We start from the raw sequence: 6262 nt of genomic DNA, 5'->3' as shown, positions 1-6262 counted from the left end.
TTTATGTATATTTTTATACATGTGATATGTAGAGAAACTACTATGTGTATCTGCATGCATGTGCTGTCTCTGTGTGTGTGCACAAGTATACACACACACACACACACCGCGTTTTTCAAATATATTCATCTACACATAAATTTTAATAGGAATAACAGTATTTGAGAGGCATTTTAAAAGTGTATATCTGGTCATTCATGAGAGAAAGGTAGTAATAAAAATCCAATCTCTGGTTTCAGCATGTTTGTTATTAATTATTATAAAAAACACTTATCTACAGGGAAAATAGAATTTTCACAGGATTAATTGAAAATTTTAAAGTCTTAATATATCTAATGCATGAGTTATTTATTTGGATTTATGTTAGAAGAAAACAAATACATTGAGTAACCCCTCAAATGATATTTTCTAGTAGCAGCTTAAATAAAATGGCGACTAAAAATGTAACAGACGATGCCATTTTTCCTCTTATACAGCTCCTATTTTCAGACTTCAGAACTGGACTCACACTGCTTTCCCAGGAGGAGCTAGGCTTATGGCTTCTTGGGCAGTTGGCTTCCAGAGGAACGGGCTTGTCTTACCCTGAACAGTCAGTTTGCCCTCTGCCAACCCACATCTCTACCACCCCACCAAGCTTTTATAAAGGCTATTCTCTTCCAAGAACAGAGAAGCATCCTCTAAAACATTAATGAGCTGGAAAGATCACAAACATGTTAGGATCTCTTGGTCCTGCAGATAACTCAATTTGGTAGCCCAGATTTGTTTTCAATTGCACAAGAGCAGTGAAAGTGAATGGTCTTCAAGAGCGTGTGCTATCCCACCTCCCCATTTGCATTTTCATAGCTTTAGGGCTTTTGTAAGCAAACACGATGCTTTGCAATGAGCTTCAAAAGCAAAACACAGAGCTGAATAATTCAGGCCCCCTATTTTTATTACATTTCAGAAATGGCCCCATCTATATGTTTCACTGCTAATTTATACACCACAAGAACCCTTTTGGCTACACAAAGGTCCCACAAAATGTAAGGTCACAAAGATGCTGCTTCCACTTTTTCTGTTACTAGCAATCAAAGGTGTCCTGCCCCTGACACTATTAATTCCCTAAGGTATTCTTCTATATCCAAAAAAAAACTCATTTAAAATCCTGGGTGGGAAAAACATTAAGATCTGAAAGACTACAGGAGACACAATATCTGCACAGGCCTGTGTGGATTTCAGGTGAGAGCTGGTGCCCTTGTTCCTCACTTAACAACAGAGAGGAGCAGACTTCATCACTCGCATGTAAATAAGTAGGTGAGCTCTGTGATGTACTGCAGGGACCACCCCCTGGGCTCCAGCAGCCTCCTAGCTGCTCTCTGTCTGCAGGAAAGCCTCGGGTTTGATAAGTGCCACCTTTCTTTTCTCCGCTGTTTTCTTCTGGCTGGCTGTGTTAGATTTTTAAATTTTGTTCAATCCATCTTTCATATCTTCTCAGCACCACTTATGTCTCCTCCCTCTGTTCTCTTTTGTAACTAGATGCTTTTAAGTGTCTTCACCATAATTTCCAACCACTATCTATTTCTTTGCGTATTTACTCTTGAAAGAATTTGAGAACAAAAACATTAGTTTTCAGTCAATCAGGGACTTTCAAAACTGATCAAACCTCTTCTCCTCATTTTGTAATGATTCTTATAATATTCCCATTTTGCTAAATGAGCTTTTTAATGTACTTTTTTCTGTCTATGCTTTCTAATGGCTTTCTAATTACCAAAATTTATAGAGCAATTTATATTTAATAGAGCTGATGTCTGTTTGCTTAACACAAGAGAATGTTTGCTAATAAGAGGGCACTCAAATAATCAACTACACAGTGCTCAGAAGCAATGCAAGAAAATAGGAAAGTGCAAGACACAGTGGATCTGTAATGAAACAATGCCCTCCACCCAAGCATGACGTGTGAGAGGAGCACCTGAGCTCTACTGAATCAGCTAATCAAGGAAACGGAGACCCCACTTCCATGAAACAAAGCCAACAGAGAATTAGTATCTCAGGACAAGCTTCAAAAACAAAGTAATGAAACAGGAGGATCTTAAGCCTGATGCTACAGCATTTTCCAAAGTAAGGGATTTTGTGTTGTAAAAGTTCAGAGCAGGCACTGCCCAGGCAGGTTTCACTTAGTGCCTGGATGCAGCAACACAAGAATGATTCCTATTTCTTGCACTACCCTCTAAAGTTTTCTCAGATGCTCCTCCCTCTCATTTCAGAAGTACTGCACTTAACTTTTGGTGTCCTAATTTCTTTTTCCATCAATATATTTTGTGTCTTCTCCCAGAATCTTTAATTTGCTCACTTTCTATTGTTGGAGAGTCTTACAACTGAAGTATTTCCAAGAGTATGCCTCACAAAGACACATTAAAAGGTAGCAGAACAATTTGAATCCCAATATGCATAAAGTACATTGTTAACAAAATTTTCCTATTTTTTCCATTTACATTGTTTTTTGGGACATTGCCACCCTCCTCAGAGCCCTTGGCCTTTTGCCATCACTTTGAAAGGGAAACTGCCACAAAAGTCAATGGGAGATTAGCGTAACACTCAGTGACAGATTTGGCACGTTGCAGCTCTAATACTGAATTTGCTTGAAGGGTCATAAGACTTAATAAGCATTCATATCAACCCCCTTTGGCCATGTAATAATATACTCCATCACTGATGCAGCATTAAAAACCTGAAATTCATTACACACTGAACCACCCATGGTAATTTTGCTATCACTCACCCTGATGAAAGTCAGTTTTGGTACCATAGATATTGTTTCATGACAGCTCTACAGTTCTTTTTAGTCATCACATTAGGTTGTCTCCATCTTCTTGCTGCTTCTGCCTGCCTTAAGGTTCTATTTTCACTACTAGTTTTTAAACTCCTGCCTGTAAAACTGTTTGTGAAACATACAGACATGTTTTTTGCGTGCAAGTGGGTATTCATCCATTCATTCAAATTCATACATTCATTGACATATACTTCCTAGTTTGTCTTTGCATTCATACAGAAATGCTAATTCTGTATGAAAGCAGATATAAACAAAGGTTTAGCATATGTACCTTTGAACTCAAATACCCGTTTGAATCTTGCTGGCATTTTGACCTTTTCCACTCACCAGCTCAGACTCAGAGGCAGAAATGTGCAAAAATAAGAACTGGGGAGGCTCTGTTTTCATCCAATTTATAAGCAATAAGTGACACTAGTGAAATGGGGCAATTGTTTAATTCACTGAGAGAACGAAGCTAATTCAGATTGATTTGGGATGAAAACACGAAGTATTACTAATCCCAACTGAAACACAGCAAACACAATTACCATTCATTTGGAGAAGTAAAACTGAAGATATGCCAACATTCTTTTACAGACCAAGGACAACTAATAATTCTGCACGAAACTTTTTCAGCTGAGTCTATATGCACACTTCATGGTGTCTAACCTTTGAAAAACAGCAAATAACTTCTAATAAATAGCAAGTAACCCCTCAATCAAGTTTTAAATAAACTCTAGCCTTGGCAAGTGATTATCCCCAATTAAAACTGGGACACTAATCAGGACCTTCACCAGAGCCTTTCAGCTGTCATCAGTGGGCTGCTCCTGAGAAAGCTGAATAAGAAAAGCAAGGGCACACACACGCATACACATACATGTGATATTCCCTGGGGAAACGCCACTCCATCACAAAGCAGCAACAAATGCAGTGGGTCTGGCTCTGTAAAGAGTGGCCTGCAAGCTCATTTTTGGCTCACTACCTATTATCCCATAGCATTTCACCCTTACTTTCACAAAGGCCCTTACTATACCTTCCCTTCTGATTAGCCTCACTGTTCAAAGTGTCCATGACAAAAAATGAGTGTGTGGTGCCTTTCACTGTCTCTGGCAGCATGGAGATGAAAGATGTCCTTTGTAAACAAGAACCCCTGCTGCTGCAATTTCAAACCACTGGGGCAAAACAGAGGCTGACAAGCCTAAAACCCTTTTTCAGACTTCCAGTTCTTCTTTCAGGGTTTTGCTGGCTGAAATGCTGTTTTTCTAGCTTTGTTACTGGACTTGCATCCAGTGTTTACATTGAACTACCAATATCTGCTCTATATTGCTTCTGTCACAGTGTTTCAGATAGCATACATTTTCATTTTATAGCTCTCCTGCTTCCCTTTAACTTATGACCTTTATTGAAAATGAACCATTTGTTTGCAGAATGTCAGGCGAAAGGGTTGAATCACAGGGGCTTGGCATCTGTGAAATGCTTTGCAATCTATTGCAGCTGTATTGGGAAAGCGGTGATGGAAAACTATAAAATGCCGGGGATTATAAGTTTATTCTTTTAAGGCAAGGACCCTGACTTGCCTTTGGATTGCCAGGCACACTTCACTCACCAATATACAAAAAAGGGGCCTGTTATGAATGAGCACTGTCTTGGTGCTTCCCTGAAACGTTTTTTTTATTGTCTCTTCTATAAGCATTTCTGTCATTTTTGTCATATCTTTACTGCTCTCAGTATCTCACAGTTCTTCTCAGTGGGCCCTAGGTACTTGCATGACGTGCTTCAGAAGCCAGATGGGGACTGGGTGAGTTCCAGAACTCAGCAATATTTGGCAGCAAGGTCCACACTGCAATGCTGGGACATGGCATGTTACAAAACAGAGACAAAAACCTGTTTTGCTTTAATTTCAACAATTCATTAAACACTAGCCAATCAGCATCTTGCATCTGCATTGTTTACCAGCAGCCTAAAGAATGCTGTAGGGTAAAAAATGCATTAATCTTGTGTTCATAGAGGGGCAGGATGAGCTTTGCACCAGTGCCTCTGACAAAGGGAAGGATTAATCAGGAGGAGGATGGGATGAACATGAGACTACTTGCATGCTGTTGCTGCAGATATTGCTGCAGATATTCCTAAGAGGGTCTCTTCACACCCAGACGTGGAGCGAAGGAAGTTCTACCTGAGAGCACTATCTAGTTTTTCAGGATTTTAGTTGGAACCTGAAACGGGACTTAGTAATTTGAGGAAGGGAAAGCAAATCTCCTTCCTATTACCCACTACCCCACTGCCAATGCTCTGCAGGAGTGTAGTGGCAAGTTCATGTATAGTTTCCCCCATCATAGACCACAGATGGATATCTTCATTCCTCAGGGTGCAGTAGCATGGGAAACTTGTGGTGGCTTCTCCTAAAGGAGCACAGCATTCAAGACTGGCAAAGGGCTGAAACATGAAAAATGGGCCAAAAGTCAGTGGCATAGGCTCTGTAATATATATCTGGCTACTGAACTGGTACTTAGGTTGTCCTGCTAGCTATATGCCAATTACTGACAATTCATACAAGTTCTAATGACCTTGGCAGTGGTCAGAACAACAGCATCTTTATTAGAGGGCTTTGAGGGCTTTACAGTATGTTTGGAACACATTTCTGGAGAAAAAAAATCAAGAAGCACAGGGAAGGAAGTGTCATCTATACAACTCAGAGTTAATTTGGCACCCTAGGAAAACAAACAATCCATGCTTACCAGAGTTTACCAGAGGCCCTGAGTAATCCAGCCGATCAAGGTTAAGCAGGGGTGGGGAGAGAGAGGAAATTCTGCTGAAACAAAAGAAATGAACTCAGAAAAAAGTATGGAGCCCTTGGGATTTTTAGAATGGTTAGGGTTAAAATGGACCTCAAAGATAATCTAGTTGAAATATCCCTGCAACAGGCAGAGTTCCCTCCCAGTAGGTTAGGGTGCTCAGAGCTCCATCCAGACTGGCCTTGAACACTGCCAGGGATGCAGCATTCACAATGTCTCTGGGCAACCTATTGCCCTGCTTCACCATATCCACAGCAAAGAATTTCCCCCTAACATCTAATCCAAGTCTCCATTATTTTAATTTAAAATAATTCCTCTTTGTCTTATCCCTAACTGTCCATGTAAAAAAAAAAAAATCTGTCCATCTTTTGTATAAAACTATTTTAAGTACTGAATGGCTACATATACACAATTTTTCACAGAATATGCAGAATTGGAAGGGATTCACAAGGTACAACTCCTGGCCCTGCCCAGGACCATCCCCAAGAATCACACCACGTGCCTGAGAGCATTGCCCAAACGCTTCTTGAACTCTGTCAGGCCTGGTGCTGTGACGACTTCCTGGGGAGCCTCTACCAGTGCTCAGCCACCCTCTGGTTGAAGGACCTTTTCCTGATATCCAACCTAAACCTCCCCTGGCACAACTTCAGGCCATTCCTGTGGGTCCTGTCACTGGTCACCA

This window comes from Melozone crissalis, unplaced genomic scaffold (genome assembly GCF_028551555.1).
Source record: "Melozone crissalis strain CALT ecotype California unplaced genomic scaffold, PUWL_Pcris_2 ptg000005l_1, whole genome shotgun sequence".
Lineage (NCBI taxonomy): Eukaryota > Metazoa > Chordata > Aves > Passeriformes > Passerellidae > Melozone > Melozone crissalis.
This window is presented reverse-complemented; position numbering follows the sequence as displayed.